This window comes from Schistocerca serialis, chromosome 6 (assembly GCF_023864345.2).
Source record: "Schistocerca serialis cubense isolate TAMUIC-IGC-003099 chromosome 6, iqSchSeri2.2, whole genome shotgun sequence".
Taxonomy (NCBI): Eukaryota; Metazoa; Arthropoda; class Insecta; order Orthoptera; family Acrididae; genus Schistocerca; species Schistocerca serialis.
In genome coordinates, this window is record NC_064643.1 from 302,392,960 (window position 1) to 302,412,728 (window position 19,769).

Genomic DNA, 19,769 nt, shown 5'->3' on the forward strand with positions numbered 1-19,769 from the left:
GTAAAACAGAATGGTGCAACCCACTGAAAGAGTTGCAGTTGTCCTTTTTTTTTGGATTTGGGGAGGGGGGGGGGGGGCTTTCCCTGTAGTGTCGCGCTACGGTACAATGACGTGGGATTTCAGTGTGTATCATGACTGCAGACAAGTATCTCCTAAGAAACAAAAAGCAGTTATTACTACTACCCCTAATTCGGCATCCGTACAGTGCTTTCCTTTCGCAGAGTTGCGATTCTTGGCCAGTGTTGCTGAAGTATCGAATGTTTCGTCGAGCAACTCGTCTTTCTTTCAGGGGACAATTGCTGACTGTTGATAGAAGCTCCCAGAAGATTAATTGTCACAGTAAAACGAGAGCCTCTAAGGCTCCTCTCTGCTGTCTTAAGTACCGGCAAGCTGTACAATAGCGCGCTCTGTTGAAAGGAGACCAGAATAGGACTTTGAACGAGCTGTAGGGTTCCGAAGGAAGAGATCGTTGTTTGATACTCCCCCTTTCTGCTTGTCCCCTCTGGTAAACAACATTTTTCACGGTCAGTCTCGGTCCCCACGACTTTTTAGTGTCTTTCCACCGTCTCTTACGTGAAACGCATTTGTCACAATGTAATGAAACTTGTGGAAAATAAAATTGTGACAAGTTTAACTGGCAAATTTTCAGTGATTTCGCGGTCGTTTCCAAGTTAGGGAGCAACTGTTTTGTAGCGAACTTGGTCTCTCATTTGTAGCACAAACTTGTGAAAGTATGTCGACAACTGTGACCTGGAAGACACTACATAATTCATGAATCGATTTCAGAATCCAGCAAAGCAATAAACATGAGACTTTTCCTACATGTATCAAACACACATAGAGAGGGATTAACGAAATCTTTCCTCCAGCCTTTAACAGAAAAGAGTGCCAGAATTATTCAAGCGATGTAATATCCTATCACAGATGTTTATAAGAAATTACGAGACTAGTGATCGAAATCACCAGTAGGTTGCTGACATAGAACACTACTGGCCATTGAAATTGCTACACCAAGAAGAAATGGAGATGATAAACGGGTATTCATTGGAAAAATATATAACACTTGAACTGACATGTGATTACATTTTCACGCAATTTGGGTGCATAGATCCTGAGAAATCAGTAACCAGAACAACCACCTCTGGCAGTAATGACGGCCTTGATACGCCTGGGCATTGAGTCTAACAGAGCTTGGATGGCGTGTGTAGGTACAGCTGCCCATGCAGCTTCAACACGGTACCACAGTTCATCAAGAGTAGTGACTGGCGTATTGTGACGAGCCAGTTGCTCGGCCGCCATTGGCCAGTCTTTTCCAATTGGTGAGAGATCTGGAGAATGTGCTGGCCAGGGCAGCAGTCGAACATTTTCTGTATCCAGAAAGGCCCGTACAGGACCTGCAACATCCAGTCGTGCATTATCCTGCTGAAATGTAGGCTCTCGCAGGGATCGAATGAAGGGTAGAGCCACGGGTCGTAACACATCTGAAATGTAAAGTCCACTGTTCAAAGTGCCGTCAATGCGAACAATAGGTGACCGAGACGTGTAACCAATGGTACCCCATACCAGCACGCCGTGTGATACACTAGTATCGCGATGACGTATACACGCTTCCAATGTGCGTTCACCGCGATGTCGCCAAACACGGATGCGACCATCATGATGCTGTAAACAGAACCCTCAATTCATCCGAAAAAATGACGTTTTGCCATTCGTGCACCCATGATCAGCGTTGAGTACACCATCGCAGGCGCTCCTGTCTGTGATGCAGCGCCAACGGTAGCAGCAGCCATGGTCTCCGAGCTGATAGTCCATGCTGCTGCAAAAGTCGTCGAACTGTTCGTGCAGATGGTTGTTGTCTTGCAAATGTCCCCATCTGTTGACTCAGGGATCGAGACGTGGCTGCACGATCAGCTACAGCCATGCGGATAAGATGCCTGTCATCTCGACTCCTAGTGATGCGTTGCCGTTGGGATCCAGCACGGCGTTCTGTATTACTCTCCTGAACCCACCGATCCAATATTCTGCTAACAGTCATTGGATCTCGACCAACGCGAGCAGTAATGTCGCGATACGATAAACCGCAATCGCCATAGACTACAATCCGACATTTATCAAAGTCGGAAACGTGATGGTACGCATTTCTCCTCCTTACACGAGGCATCACAACAACGTTTCACCAGGCAACGCCGGTCAACTGCTGATTGTGTATGAGAAATCGGTAGGAAACTTTCCTCATGTCAGCACGTTGTAGGTGTCGCCACCGGCGCCGTCTTGTGTAAATGCTCTGAAAAGCTAGTCATTTGCATATCACAGCATATTCTTCCTCTCGGTTAAATTTCGCGTCTGTGGCACGTCATCTTCGTGGTGTAGCAGTTTTAATGGTCAGTAGTGTAAATGAGTTGGAAAACTCAACATGGAAATTTATCCACAAAATCAATTTTGCTCGGGGTTCTGGGCTCAATTACATGTTACTGATGTATGGGATAATCGGATACTACTGTCAGAATAGTTTTGGTGTCCACCAAGCATTTTATATAAGAAAAGATGGCGTGGGCTCGTGAAGTTGAAAGCTTCTTTTTAATTCAAATTGTCTTCGTGTCCATGATGGCGCAGAGAAAGACCTTTTTAGTAGTTGTTCTCGAGTTGCGCGACTCCAGAATGGACAACCTAAGAGAAGTCGCCTCCGCCCCGCCGCATAGGAAGTGATAGGAGAGGTCAGCACAGGGAATAAGTTTTACTGATGGATATCGAGGCAGTAAAACTAGCCGGTGCAAGCTCTCCACCCCACTCTGACGCATGCTGTCGTCGATAGCGTCAGGTTTTGGATCGTTCAAAAAAACTGGCGCTGAAGTATGTCACCTATGTACCTAGCCGTACGTTCTGGGCTCCACCACATAGTGTCTGGATGCGTAGGGCAAACACGGTAGGGACCCAGACCTGAGGTGAGAGTGGGCACACGATTGCTTCTGTAACAGCCATTTCTTCTTGTAAAATTTCCTCGCGTTACTAGCATTTATCCTGGCTTACGTTGGTATGGTAGGTTTTTATCTCTACAATGGTTAACATAGAAGAGGAAAATCGTGTGCACCGCACCGTCAATTTGAGAATCGCATAAACTGATTGTGTGTTACATTTTCTAAGGCACAGATTGGCGACCAGAGAAGTATTTGCCTAAAATAGTGTGGGATACTGCCCAAGAACCGCAGTCACACCAACCGTTGTTCCAGACCAACAGTTGTTAATATATCGCGCGGATTGGGTTCAGATCTGTCTAATTTCCCGGTCTCCTGAGCTGATGGGCTACTAATAAATATGTAGACTGGTCTGAAAAGGTTGTAAAGATCCTGCAGGTTAGGTTGCAATGAGAAGTAATCGTTGAGAAAAAGATTGCACGCATTGTGCCGTTTCCGAGTTAATTGTAGTTGAAGTTAGGAAATAAGGCCTTTGCGCGGGGAAATTCAAGCTTTCCGCCACGTACAATTAGTTTCAATTCTTCTCATAGCATAGATGATAGCGTAGGAGACCGTCCAGTGTTCGGGCCGGATTCGATCCTTACTAGCGCCACAGGTCAAATTTTTGTATCCTTCTTTTTCAGTTTTAGGACACCAAACGAAAAGACCGTCACTGGCGGATCGATGGCTGCGCGCGCGCAACGGCCTTTTGGGCTAACCTCAGTGCTAATTAATTCGGAAACGGCGCAACGTATTAAATGTTTTGTCTCTCCGATTACTTCTCAGCACAACCTAACCTGCATTACCCTTGCATACTTTCCAGACTGTTTCTGTCCCTCTTGTATACGAGCAAATATCTCTCCTTGTAGAGCAATTCTTAAAAAAAAAGGAATTAAAAAGTGTCATGTCTACGCCGAACAGTAATTAAGCTGAAACTTCCTGGCAGATTAAAACTGTGTGCCGGACCAAGACTAGAACTCAGGACCTTTGCCTTTAGCGGGCAAGTGCTTTACCATCTGAGCTACCCAAGCACGACTCAGGCCCCGTCCTCACAGGTTTACTTCTACCAGTACCTCATTCTGGAGTGATTAGCTATTACACACTCTCAGTGAATACGATTACCGTCATAACTAGTTTCCATTATGCACTGTCCATATTGAGATTATGTACGTCATGGATGGCTTCTGAGGAATTTACGGGTTACAACAAGCCTTTTCATACTGACAAAGACGACGTATGTCATTAGTGAATCATTTGCACATACTGACTATGATGTACATAACGCTATGGTGTACCACGTTTGGTAGCATCCTTGGTCAACCTTACAGATTGTCATATAATCGTATCACTGTGTCTCAAATTAAAATTTTGACGTAGCACCTGTTCTTGGACAGGTTATGGTCGTGCCTTACATTATTGTGTGTATTTTCAATGTTATTTTAGTTAACGGCGAGATCAATATTTCAGTATTTTACTGTGGTCTCCTCTGACAGTTTTATTTCTCTGCTGTCATTATAACAAAACTAGCTGCCCGCCTCGGATCGCACTGGATGCCCTAAGTGTCTATGGCCGGGAAGACTTGTCTAGCATAGAGGTAATAGATTATTTACATAAAACTTCCTCATGAATCACTCTATCAATGAAGACCGTATCAAGACAGCGAGAGAGTTCCAGAGGTTGGCCTAAATATACAGACAGAAAAACAGTGACTGTAGAGTCATAGTATGTATGCGTAAGCAATTTTACATAATAGTAATTGATTTCTGTTCAAAGTTTTTCCCGATAAAATGTATTGTCTTTCCCTAAAAAAACACTCGTTCAGTTTTCAGTGAAAAAAGGAAGACTAGAGTGTAACATCTGTTGCACAACGAGAACATTCGGGACAGCGCACTTACTTGGATTAGGAGTAGGGTGGGAAAGGAAATCAACCGTTTGCTTATTAAAGAAACCTATCCAGGAATTTTCCTTAAGCAGTTTTTTGAAACGTCTTAAGTCTGGATGGACAGACAGCGATTTCAACAATCGTCGTCGCCAGTACGAAACCAGTACGCGTGCCACTTAATCACCTTGGGCGGTGTTGAAGTGTGTGCCGAGCGGGGTAGCATTGAGCCGCGCGGTCTCAGGCGTCTGGCGCCTCCCCCCCTCCCCCCCCCCCCCCCCCGCCCCCGTCGGAAGTAAGAATTTAGTTTAAGTAGTGTGTAAGCCTAGGGACCGATGGCCTCAGCAGTTTGTTTCCATAGTCCTTACCACAAATTTCCAATTTTCTAAGTGCGCCTGTGATACAAGTCACCACAGAACTGTCGACATGCACTAATCATTCTCTGCAAGAACAGCTAATGACACGATTTCAGTTGCTTTTATATCCTAGTTCGTCTCTTTCACAACGTGCTCGTAAAGTTTAGCGCAAAATCCCCGAACTTGCGAGACAAGTAGGTGAGCAGGATATGGATCAAATTCATACGGCGGAAAACGACAGTGGGTGTGATGCGCTGTGCAGTGTGTAGCTACTAGATGCGTCTCCGAGCTTGTTTGCTTAAGTGCTGGGCTAGAATCCGCTATTAGGCTCAGGAAATACAATACACTTACAGTTAAAAATATGATACTACACGAAAAATAATATACGCAAATCACAGACGGATGTGTAATGCACGAGGGACGTTGTGTATGTAGGGCAACACCTTTTTTTTCTGAAAGCACTTTTGTTTTACCTACGACTCCAATACATCATATTATTGCCCATTATTTGTAGCTAGTAAACCCTATTTTTCAAAACGACCTACGTTCCATGGACGGCCTTACACCTTCTTTCTGGGAGGGCCCGAATGCCCGCATACTGTCACTCTACTGGTCGACGTCGGATCCAAAATGTTGCTCGATCAATAATCCTCTGATCATCTGCCTAGGCCGGCCGCTGTGGCCCAGCGGTTCTAGGAACTTCAGTCCGGAACCACGCGGCTGCTATAGTCGCAGGTTCGAATCCTGCATCGGGCATGGATGTGTGTGATGTCCTTAGGTTAGTTAGGTTTAAGTAGTTCTAAGTCCCATAGTGCTCGGAGCCATTCGAACCATTTGAATCATCTGCCTATTGCTTCCTGCTGAGTGTATCCTTCATTTGGTCAACCAGATGGACGTCGGAAGGTGCGACATCCGGGCTGTAGGGTGGATCAGACTAAACACTACTCTGAAGTTTTGTGTGCTCCTCCTAAGGGCTTAGTGTGTGAGGCCTTGCGTTTTCATGGACAAGGAGAAGGTCGTTTGCATTTTTGTGGCGACGAACACACTAAAGTCGTTTCTTCAGTTTACGTAGGGTAGTAAAAACCCTTCCGAGTGATCGTTGCACCATGATGGAGGACATCAAACAGAATAATCCCTTCAGTGTCCACACGGTCTAACACTGCAGGCGATGCAGCTGTGTGTGACTCGTCGGTAGGCTTGTGCTCGGACAGTTCCACACGACCTTCCTGCGATTATGACAGACACCTCGCCCTATGAGACATCATGCTTTTGTTCACTGCTATGTCTCTATATAAGTTATGCGAACACCTATGAATAACTGCCATGTTCTGATTTTCCTCCAAAGGAAATTCAGTGAAGCCCTCTGCTTGGGACGCACCTTCATTTCAGACGCCATTTTGAAGGCTACACATAGAGCCGTCCCGCATCAGAACTTTATGAAACTATAGGGACTGTAGCAGCAATATCCCACTACTTTCGAAGACAAATTCTTCGTTATTTCGGCTGAAACTGACAGAGAAAGACAAGTGTTGCATTACTTACTGAACGGTCCTCGGAATTTCTGACAACACCAATTGGCTATTTTTGATGCCAGAACCAGTTTTCAATAAGCTTAGGTCCTTGGGAAGGGGGCTTATCCAGCCTTGGTCTTTGAATGTTCCTAAACAGGGTGTGGTAATGGCCTTCTATGCAGGCTTAAGGGAGAGTGGTTTTCCCATTATGGCAACTGTTTCACAGCATCTGTTGGAAATAAACTTTTGAAAAGTTCTGGCAAAAAGCAGCAGTTTGCATAGAACTTTAACGGCTTAGGATTGTCTAGTGAGTAGGCAAATCGTGTCATATTCGGTTTCTGAACAGTTGATTTATTTATCAGGAAGGAGGAGGGAAGATTAGGATTCAATGTTCCGCCAGCATCGAGGTCAATAGACATGGAACAGAGGCTCGTACTATTTTAAGGGAGGTGAAGGAAATCGGCCGTACCCTTTTAAAAGAATCCTCCCGGCATTTTCTTGGAGCGATTTAGGGAAATTACAGAAAGAAAATCTGGATGACCAGAAGCGGATGTGAACCGTCGCCCTCCCGAACGCAAGTCCAATTTGTTAAGCACTTCGCCACCTCGACTTACTTATTATTTTTTAGGTTCAGTCTACCTTAGAGATCTTGTGCTCACATCCAGCAAGCAGGAGGTAGCCTCCAAATCAAGGCTCGTCAGCAATGATGTATTGTTGTGTTGTCGTCTGTGGCGTCCATGGCACAGCACGTCTCGGCAGCAGAGCAACCTTGCCTAATACACGATCCTAGCTAGCGGCACAGCTGTGCGGTTGGTGGCGCTGCACGCTCGCAGAACTATGCCGCGGGGCAGGGCCTGATGGTAGCCTATCTTGGCAGCTCCAGGTGATGGGAGCGATGGCATCCGGGTAGCGAACCGTAGTCCTGATGCCCGCCCGTCAATGCCCGGTGATGGCACATTTGATGCCTCTTGGTGGCTGGGCGGCCATATTTATGCATGCCAGGTTTACAGGCAGACACCCACCATAGCTACTCTGCTGATATACTACAGAAGCATTTTCGCTTTCGGTGATACAGATGGTCACATCAACGCGCAGAGGTGGATGTACTTGCGAAATTCTGTGGCAGCTGATTACTGCAGTGAGATTACAGTACTGAGAACTTGTACCAGACAATGTAGCTACAGAAGAGATATTGGTGTGAGTGGTAAACGATCAACGAAATTTTCTGCATTTCACTATTGAAATTGCTAGTAATAAATTTGAGCCAATGTATAGACTGTTCATGTGGCACTTTTCCCAGTCTTGGGGTAGAAAGTGAGAGTAGTTTTGGCCGGCCTGGGTGGCCGAGAGGTTCTAGGCGCTACAGTCTGTAACCGAGCGACCGCTACGGTCGCAGGTTCGAATCATGCCTCGGGCATGGATGTGTGTGATGTCCTTAGGTTAGTTAGGTTTAACTAGTTCTAAGTTCTAGGGGACTGATGACCTCAGAAGTTAAGTCCCATAGTGCTCAGAGCCATTTTTTGAGAGTAGTTTCGAAAGATGTGCCTGGATAATTTAGTACCAGCATTGTAGCTCAGTGGGTTTGCTCAGTGTGTTGGCCTCCTTTTGTAATAAAACCTGAGAGAGGTTCTCATCGATGGAATTTGGAGGACGGTTTGTGACATATGCACAGAATCACTGGCGAAAAACAATGAAGAATCTGAGAGAAAAAGGGAAAGCGAAAGAGAACTTACCTTCGAAAGGCAACGGTCCCAGGTTCGAGTCCCGGTGCGGCAGACTGTTTTAATATAGCAGGTAGTTTCAGATGAGCGTACATACCGCTGTAGAGTTAAAATACGTCCTACAGCACTGCTGATCTATGAACTACATCATGTTCTACAATTTTTCTTTTTATATTGGTGTGGTTTTGTTACAGTGGTCTGTAATGCCAACATACAAAGGATTCACCAGGTGAAAATAATTGAATCTTCCATGCTCGGCTGCTTACTATTACCGGAAGCAGCTTCCTTCCAGTTTCAATGGTAGCTGAGTTTGGCTACAATCCATTGACCTCTGGGTTATGAGTCTAGCATGCTTCCACATTTTATTTTTTTTAAATTATACTTTCTTTTTTATCACATTTCATTCACTTTTGAGCACATTTTAGCGTATAGTCCTTTGACGTAATCAATCTTTGACGTCAGAAGTTATGTATTTTAACGATTACACGAAGAAAGTCAATACACCGATCTTATTCTACGTTTTTAAACCATATTTGAGAGGGTATGTTAGCAAATATTTTCATTTAGACTAAGGGACCAGGGAACCAACAAGAAACTAGTTGCAACGTATATTTATTCACAGACAACTACTTTCAGTCAAGTGACCATCTTCAAGATATGAATTAACATTCCATAAAGCTCAAACTGAAGGTTTATGAACAGTTTATTGTACGATATTGGCCAGATAGTATAGTTAACAGTGCCATATACTGCCTCTTTCTTGTAGTTTATGTACGATATTGACAAATTATAGATTACCTATAGTAGAAACATATGTATGTCACGTACTAAATCTAAAAGCATTACACATTTGACACCACAGAAAAAAGCTTTCCGTGATTTGAAAATGGTAGCTTGACCAAAACAGACTGCTTGTTAATAAGTTCATAACGCAGCAGCTTCTAGTAGTTTTGTGATGCCGTCCTGTAAGTATACCGAAGCTGTGCGGCACTGTATACAGAAAATATTTTCTTTACCGCAATATTAGGAATAAGGGCACTATTTTAAAAAATTACCTAGTATTGATCTATTATTCATTCTTCACCAGAATTCCAGAGAGGACTACCTGAGCCCCCATCTTACTGTTACTCGCTCCTGTGAACGGGAACGCGTTATGCAGATCTTGGTGCCTCTCGTGCCCATCTAGAAAAAATAACCTGAAGGTGCCTAAATAAAGCGAAACGCGTCGTTGAAAATTAAAAAAAAAAACTAAAATTGCAACCAAGACTGTTTTTAACCAAAACAATAAGGAAATGGAATATTCTCATCTGGTTACATTGTTGACTTCGAGAAGAATGTTTCACAGACCAAAATATTAGTGTACGTGGCCACAGCCGCTATTAATATACTGAAAGCAGAAATTTTCCTCTTTGGAGCTGTTTCTTTCATTAACAGCTGTTAGTTAATTTAAGCACCTCCGGCATTATCCTAGTACGTCGCGCCAAATATTACCAGTATGTCATGGTTTCAGCATGCCATTACCAACACAGCAGGGTAAGAAAAAACTACACTCAATAGCGTCCCTATTCAGAATTCATCACAATCATATTAGGTACAGGCACAAATACCTCCGATTATAAATTCTGCATGAAGAATGGAAAACAAAATAAAAAATACAATAAAAAGCAAAAGTTCAACTCACATGCGGATTTTGTCAGAGTAGCAGCATTCATATAACTAAAATCTAGTAACATGTTCAGAATAAGGGATGGATACGAAATAAAATAAAATATGTGAGTTTAAGAGTTCAGTGAAAGAGATTAGTAAATTACATGAATGTGATTGTAAATCGTGAAAGGCAAAGGCCATAAACGGTGAATCTTTACACATTGCGTATCACTGCGACAGTACAGTTATATCAGCAGAACAATCGGAATGCCTCAGATTTTATTCTGTCACAGAGTGAGGGGAGCTTTCAACACTGGCACTTAGGACCCCATTTCGCCGCTCGCTCCAGCCGATACGACGAGAAGAATCCCATTGCTGGCGGCTATTGAACGCGGCGCCTCCGGCTGGAGCGTGTCGCCTCGCGGGCGACAGAGAGATGCCATTCGTTTATCCCGTTGCTTTGCATTCCCGATATTTTTCTTTTTTCCTCCGACGTAGGAGAACTTCGTCACCCTCTAAAATAGAGAAAGCCTTCGGCTGTGAAGTAACTGAGGAGTGCTGGCTTGGGAGAAGATTTGAACCGGTACGTATTACTATGTAAGGAAAGGTGGATGCTCGGAGACGAGCACCGACCCCGAAAAATTGATGTGTCTAACGCAAATGAGAGAAATGTTTTTAGCAGCGTATCTGCTTTCTATGATCGTTCTAATAACGTACTTACCCCAGACGCTCTCACGAAAACATTTTGAATGTTAGCAGCATTGAAAATGTTTTCGTGAGTTCTTTAGGGGAATTAGGTCATTAGAACGACTTAAATAGCAGACAGGCTGCTAAGTAAAATATGTGCACCTTAGCTGCTCCTTATACTGTGTGTGCGTGCTTGAGTGTGTGTGTGTGTGTGTGTGTGTGTGTGTATCCAACTGCACTGTACTTTCGAAGAAAACATTCATTGTTAATTACTCCATGAACAAACGAACCAATGGTCATTGAACTAGAGCTAGGAGAAATTTACTAATGCATGTAAGAATTAAATTAAATCTTAAGACAACTCGCTATACGTTAAGTTAAATTATACAGTATTATAGAGAATAAAGATATAGCCAGGAACGGATCATTTGAACTAACTAGTTTGTAATACACAGTAATGGTATGGTACAAGGCTTGAACATTCCACAAAACAAAAACCGATCAGTATGAGTCATTCCAAACTGCTTTCCTGACAGAAGTAGTAAAATTTGACCATCTGCTGGAAATTTCCGAAATTTGAGGACATTATGACTAATGAAACTTCCTGGGAGATTAAAACTGTGTACCGGACCGAGACTCGAACTAGGGACCTTTGCCTTTCGCGGGAAAGTGCTCTACCAACTGAGCTACCCAAGCACGACTCACGCCCCGTCCTCACAGCTTTACTTCTGCCAGTACCTCGTCTCCTACCTTCTAGACTTTACAGAAGCTCTCCTGCGAACCATGCAGAACCAGCACTCCTGAAAGAAAGGATATTGCGGAGACATACCTTAGCCCCAGGCTGTGGCTAAGCCGGCATGGTAGCTCAGCGTGTTCGGTCAGAGGGTTAGCTCCCTCTGTAATAAAAAAACCCTGAGTTAATCGATCAACAACGATCTTAAACGGATGTCTTACGACGTCCGGCCCGATCAGATGCAACGAACAAAATTGAACAAAATAAGTAAAAAAAAAAAAAAATGTTGATAGAGCACTTGCCCGCAAAGGCAAAGGTTCCGAGTTCGAGTCTCGGTCAGGCACACATTTTTAATCTGCCAGGAAGTTTCATATCAGCGCACACTCCGCTGTAGAGTGAAAATTTCATTCTAGATTATGAGTAATGATTCGAATAACGGTTATTAAACTGTGATTCAGTACTAACATTAATGTCATTTCGTTTTTTTAAACTCAATATCTCGTCGAGATTTCTGAAAAAGAAATCGACCTACTGTATGAATAGTTTAAGAGCAAAGGTATGCTGCACTAGCACGAATTTTCTTGACTAATTTTGGGGGCTTAGGAAGAAGTATTTGGAAGCCGTGTCAGGTACAGACAATATAAGGAATTAATTAGTGAAGAAAGACTCGGCCCTGACACTAGAGAGAGAAATGAGCTGCAGAACTAATGAAGCTCTATACACGGTGGAGGGGGGGGGGGAGGGCTAGATTCCACGGTCACTGGTAGCACAGTGGCATTACGGTTTCTGATTATCGACACGTAATGTGCGAAAGAGGATAAACAGATATAAATTAAAGATGGATTGATGATCTATGAACAGTTGTTTTACTTCCCTTTTAAATCTAAAAATCACAAGTTTACGAAGTGAGTTGTTAATCATCTTTAAAACTCTGTCACCGGCGCGACAGCACTGAATGCTCACCATCTTTCCACAACACCTCTGTGAATTATGCACATGCACTTATTTTCTGTTGAAGACATTTAATTTACATTATTAAAACATTGTAGAATGTCAGGTCCGCCAGTTATGCAAAACATCGTTTTTTCTTAGTGTTTTGCATAACTCGCGGACCTCACATGCTACAATATTAACTGCAAACACGGTCAACACAAGGAACTGCAAATCCAAATGATTATTATGACAGTTCTCCACATCATAAAATATCAATAAATGTGACATTATTACTTGAAACATTTACGTATAAAAATTGCAGTCGAAGACTGTCACAGATGGGACAATGTATTGTCACAGATGGGTCTCATGTAAATTATAATCTGTTTTTATAAGTTAAAAGTAATTTTATTCTATTAATTTATAGATGGATCAGTAGTTTTGTATTTGGACCTTACTTCCTATTTAAATAACTTTGGAGTACACTTTTGTTACCCGTAAAAAAGATATATCTCAATACAGTATTGTCTTAGAGTCTGACTACTTAGTTATTTTCATTTTAAGAAACCACTAATAAAAAAACTACGGAGATTACTATCCACCAACTTTAAAAAATGTCCAAATTTCTATGGTGTTTGATGTTCGGATTTTCGTCAATAGAAACGCCTTATTCAGACTCATTGTAGGACACATCCTTCTCATCAACTCTGAATATCTTCGTTGCGCCCCCTACAGTTCTCGTACACATACTCAGTATTTAACAGTTTTTTTCAAAAGCCCTCTATACAACTGCAGCATACATGTACTTGTCTGCTTTATTTCTTGCAGTTTGCAGTTTGAATCTCCAGGAAGATAAATAGTCTTGGCATGATCTTTTCAACAGCTGGCTCTTACCCAGTAACTTCTTCGAGTTATATATCTGCACGTCTTCAAAGTATAATTGTTATCTCAGAAAATGTTTAATGAGAGAATGTACACTGGCTGTAAGTGGAGAAACTTAATTTCGGTATCTAGATGTTCCTGCTTAAAAATAAAGAAAAACAACTTCTTTTATTGTCATATTCACGTAACGTTTCTGCAAGCTAACTCTTTTGTCAGTTGCCGAGTCTACAACAAACTCCGTAAAAGGCAATTGCCTACTGATTTTATCACTTCTGAAAAAGTTTTATATTTTGAGCAGATTGTCACCTGTAAATTTACAAGAAGTAGTTTTCTTGTGTACTCAGGTACTCTGCTTGGCTTGTCCCATCAGTATTATTTTTGGCTGCTGTTTGTTTGAGGAGCTGGTAGAAAGCACTTTCTTTACTGAGAAACATGTTTCCAAGGGAACGAAGACACTTGTATCGTTCCATCTGGAAAGCTCAGATCTTTAGCTCATTTTTGTTCGGTACAAATTTTAGATTATGCCTGTACTTTCTCTTCCTTTCAGCTTCGTTCTTAATATGTACAGCTAAAAATTTTTCACGAGAGAATGCCTTTACATACATCATTTCCCTTCTTTATCTATCCTGCTACTTTTTTATGGGATTTGCATTTGCTGGCTTCTTCTTGCACCTTTTCTCGATGTTTTCTCATATGCTCCGCTGCCATCGTTTTCCCATTTTCTGAATGAACCGTAAGCAAATATAAGTGTAAACCATTAACGCATTATTTACACCAACCAACATAATTTATAAAGGACAAGAAGTATTACATGGTTTACATTTTAGTAACAACACGAAAAACTGTCACGAGAAGGACACAAATACTTTCATAATTTGTGCATGGTCAGCTGCGCGGGATTAGCCGAGCGGTCTGGGGCACTGCAGTCATGTACTGTGTGGCTGATCCCGACGGAGTTTCGAGTCCTCCCTCGGGCATGGGTGTGTGTGGTTATCCTTAGGATGATTTCGTTTAAGTAGTGTGTAAGCTTAGGAACTGATGACCATAGCAGTTATGTCCCATAAGATTTCACACACATTTGAACATATTTTTTGTACATAGTTATATATTTATTAAACACTGCTTTACGGATCACTAGATTTTTTGTTGAGTTTTCTGAGTCCTAACCTACAATCAACAGAACTGATATAATTTCTGAGCTACAGAGCCACATTTTTCTAGTTTTTTGTCACTGTTGGGATGCTTAATTCTTAGCAGCTGTTTTAAATTAGCTACACACTTAATATCTGACCACTCTTTAAAACTGAGGATTTTCCAACTGATAAAGTTCAGTTCTTGAAACTTAACGATTGATTCAACAATAGTTACAATTTAAGTTTAAATAGGTCCCAATATAAAAGCAAACTTCTTGTCTTCTATCCTTATCTACAGAACTGCCGAATTTTTTAATTACATTTCTTCAAATAATTTTACAACGATGAAAATTTTTTTCAGAGCAGGTAAAATTTAACTGTTGCATATTCAGATAACTGTGACATACATGTCATTGAAAAAAATATTAAGACTTATCTTCAACTTCAAATGCTCTCACCCCGCGGTCCAGTCACATTAATGTGACTACCGAGTATGTTCGACGTCAGAGCGTAATAACCACTCACAGAAAGGCAGGAGGCAGCAGCAGCAGTGATGGGTATATAAGGCATGTCGGGAGGACACAGAGAACTCTGCATATGGCGGAAAAGGAGCGATTTATCTGCCGTCCACGAGGCCACGGTCATTGCCTTTAGGTTCAAAGGTGGAAGCGTTTCCGAAGCGGCTAAGTTTAAAAACTGTCGCGTGCCGCTGTGATTAAACTACACCGTGCATGTAAAAATGGTGCTGTACAAAACTGGCGCCAGGGCAATTTTTGTGCATCACTGCCCATAAACGACAAAGGTGAACGACGGCTACATAGTTGTGTAAGAGCGAATAGACTTGAAACTTTTGATCATCTAACCTGTCCAGATGAACCAAAGAGCTGCCGACAGGGTCTCCTCAACGAGCGTTCAGCGATCGTCGCTACGTATGGGACTCCGCAATAGGCGGCTCGTTCATGCACCGGTGCCGACTGCTGTTCTTCGGCGACGGCGGCTGGAATTTGCACACCAGTACCGGAACTGAACGTCCACTGAGTGGCGACAGGTGATATTTTCAGTGAAATCACGCTTTATGATCCATGGAACAGATGGCCGTTGGCGTGTACAAAGTGCAGAGTCTGGAAAAGTAACTAAAACGAAAAAGAAGCGTTATGAACTGGGGAATGTTTTCCAGTTTTTTTTTCCTCACCACGAAGATATTTATCAGCAGACAATTCAACGTGTCACACAATTATCTGAATACGTGCGTGATTCGAGGCGTACCAGGTCGAGTTTACCGTAATCCCCTGGCCACCAGTGCTGTGTTGGCAGAAGAGCCAACACCGTGTTGCTAGAGGAGGCCGAAATGCGCGCGTTTAATTACACGCAGACTGGCGTGAGGTCTGGAACAGTTAAGGGAATTTTTAGTAGCAAATAAAGTACGTAGTTGATGTAATACTTAACTTTAATCCACAATTGGAGAACATCGCTCTTGGTTGTACATGCTTCACACGATAAATATCAAATGCTATGGCGCCTTGCTAGGTCGTAGCAAATGACGTAGCTGAAGGCTATTCTAACTATCGTCTCGGCAAATGAGAGCGTAATTTCTCAGTGTAGCTTCGCTAGCAAAGTCTGCTGTACAACTGGGGCGAGTGCTAGTACGTCTCTCTAGACCTGCCGTGTGGTGGCGCTCGGTCTGCAATCACTGACAGTGGCGACACGCGGGTCCGACGTATACTACCGGACCGCGGCCGATTTAAAGGCTACCACCTAGCAAGTGTGGTGTCTGGCGGCAACACCACAACCAGACCCCCGAATTCAAACCCACTGGAAGTTCTATGGAACCACCTCGATCGAGCTGCTTGGTCAATGAATCCTCAGCCGAGAAACTTAGGGCAGCTGGACACGTACTAGAGACGGCATGGCTCCAAACCCCTGTCGGTACCTTCCATAACCTCGATGACTCTCTTCTTGCACGTCTATCAGAGGTCAGCGCTGCTAAAGGTGGTCACATTGTGACTGGTTCAAATGGTTCAGTTGGCTCTGAGCACTATGGTACTTAACATCTGACGTCATCAGACCCCTACAACTTAGAAATACTTGAATCTAACTAAGCTAAGGACTTCACACACATCCATGCCTGAGGCAGGATTCGAAACTGCGACCGTAGCGGTCGCGCGGTTCAAGACTGAAGTGCCTAGAACAGCTCTGCCACAGCGGCCGGCTTTGTGACTGGACAGGATAGTTTCATGTAATAAACTTAAATTGTTTTATGAAATAAGAAATGCAGAAACCGCTGTAGACTGCTACATTGTAAATAGAAAATATCATAAAAGCTCGAAAGTAGAATGGAATAATGACTGAAAAAATGTTAAACTGTTCCATCGTTGATGATCCTGCAAAACGTATCTATTTTTAATGGCAACCGTCGACAGATGCTTGCACAGAAACTATTTTCCCGAAACATTCTGAATTACACCGCTTGAAAACTAGGGATAGGAACTTCAGCAAAAAGTAAATAAACGTCGTGTGACTAGGGCCTCCATCGTGTAGACCGTTCGCCTGGTGCAAGTCTTTCGATTTGACGCCACTTCACTTCGGCGACTTGCGCGTCGATGGAGTTCAAATGATGATGATTAGGACAACGCAACACCCACTCCCTGAGCGGAGAAAACCTCCAACCCAGCCGGGAAACGAACCTGGGCCCTTAGGATTGACACACTGTCGCGCTGACCACTCATCTACTGGGAGCGGACAGCAAAAAGTGAACGGGTTGGAAATGACACTACGTCGACCCTACAATTACGCATACGAGTTGAAGTGAGAACTGCCTTAATTTGAAACTGTGCAGAACAAAATGTATAATTAACACTATTCTTACATATATATGGGGAATTATTTAAACATTAGTATTTAGGTGTAAAATGTTTCCTCAACACTATTTCGAAATATATGTGTGAAACCATTTAAACGTTATTACTTAGGTCTGCTCTTTCGTAAGTAAACTTTGGTAAAATCTAAATCATTGATCGCACAATATAAAATGATGAGCCAAAGCATTTTCACCAACGTCCACCACGACACTCAGTGCCTTCTGGTGACGTTGCAGCCACTTTACACTGTAAAGGAAGCATATAAGGCGCTCAGGGACGAGAGGGAAAATCATTCTTGGGGTGATACAGACCAGAAGTATGGGCATCCACTGACATAAGCGGCTTTGACAAAAGCATACTGGTATGGACCCGCGCCCGTATACGACCACACTGCATCGTCAGCGATTATGCAAAGTGACTGCAGTACATTAGAACCACAAGTGGCGACAAGATGTTGGACGTTCCTGTCTCGTCACACAATGTGTAACTCCGAACCTTGACCGCTCTATGACGCAGGATAGACGGCGGGCTGTGGCAGATCTGATGGAAGTGTACAGTGCTGGTGTAGCCACAAGGGTATCGTAGCACATGGCTGTCATTGTCGATCAACGTCCTGTGCAGCAGACGACACCTACGTGTTTCGGATGTTGATCTTACGACTTGGTCGATTGCGACCGCCGTAGACAGGATCAAGTTTGGACCCCGTATCTATCGAAAAACATCGCTTGCGACAAACTTTCACCTGGACTTCCATTGGACCCGTGGTAGTAATCAAAGGTACTACGTGAACGTTATCGCAGCTCCCTTTCATCCCTTCTGCTTCCCCAATGACTACGGAGCCTTCCAGCAGGGTGACTGTCCATGTTACAAGCTCGAAATCGTGCTACAGTCGTTTCAGGACCATAACGTTGATGTTTTGGCAAACATGGATCACATCCGTGACGCTAACGAAAGCCAGCTCGGCATTCACAAATCACCGATCCGTAAATTACGAGAATTGTGTAGAGATGTAGTGCCACATACCTCTGGAAACCCACTAAGGTCTGGTCGAATCCATGACACGCAGAATCGTTGGTATACTGCATTCCACGGCTGAAGCAGCGCGCTTTTAAGCAAGTTGTCAAAATATTTTGATTAATCGGTGTAGCTTGAACTTCTTGCTGGCCGCTTATTGTAGGATACTGGTGCGCTGTCTCAGTGTTTCTCCATTCTCCGCCTATGTTGTCAATTATGAACGAATTTTAGGGCAACTATATGAGGAAATTGAAGACCATAGTAACGAGAAGGAGCGGAAATGAGAACAGAGAGAAACTTAACATCAGGACTGATGATCCGGAAGTAGATTAAGTTAATGAATTCTGCTACCCATCTCAGACGGACCAAGGAAGACATAAAAAGTAGACTAGCACTAGCAAAAAGGACATTCCTGGCCAAAAGAAGTGCACTGGTGTGAAACGTAGACCTTAATTTGGGGAGGTAATATCTGAGAGTGTATGTTCGGATACAGCTTTCTGCGCTAGAGAAACATGGACCGTGGGGAAAACGGAAAAGAAGAGAGTCGAAGTATTTGAGTTGTGGTGTTACAGAAATGGTTATGAAAACTGGATGGAATGATAAGGTAAGCAATGACGAGGTTTTATGGAGAATCCGTGAGTAATATATGGCAAATAACGACAGGATGGTAGGACATGTGTTAAGACATCGCGCAATAACTTCCATGATACTAGACGGAGCTGCAGAGAGTAAAAACTGTAGAGGAAAACAGAGACTGGAATACATCCAACAGATAATTCAGGACATAGGTTTGCAAGTGCTACACTGAGATGAAGAGATCATCACATTAGAGGAATTCGTGGCGGGCCGCATCAAAATCAGTCAGAAGACTCTTGACACATAGAAAAGGATATTTTTCTCCCAACCTCGAGGTGCAACTTCTCTCACCGAAGTTCTCAGAAAGGAGAGTAACATGTTTCCAGCCCTGCCTCTAAGGAAACTAGGCGGAGTTCACGGATACCTTGTGTGTCCGTTATTTACATCAGATGGTAAGAAAAGAAATTTAACGTCATGACATAAGGATTTTTCTAGGTTGTGTTATCGGCCATTTGATCTCCTATTCTCAACCTCACTCCTTCAATCAGATTATCTCTTATATCCAACGTTCTCAGTTAGTACGTTGGGTGTATCACAATCTCCGTCTTTACTTAAAGTTTTTGGCCTACTTGGCTCCCTCATTTCCATGAATTCTGCTCTCTGATTTCAGTTGCAACATCATTCCCAGACGAAACAAATTTCTTGAACTACAATAATCTGGCACAGTTATAGTCATTAAATAGATTAACAAATACTTTTTATAATTTTTTGTCATTTTATTCTTGTCGTTCTACGCGGGAATGGGATACCAGCGGTTATATTTAGGCTTCCTTCAGTTATACGCTAGATAAAATTAAAACAGTTAAAATGTTTTGAGTGGTGTTAGAA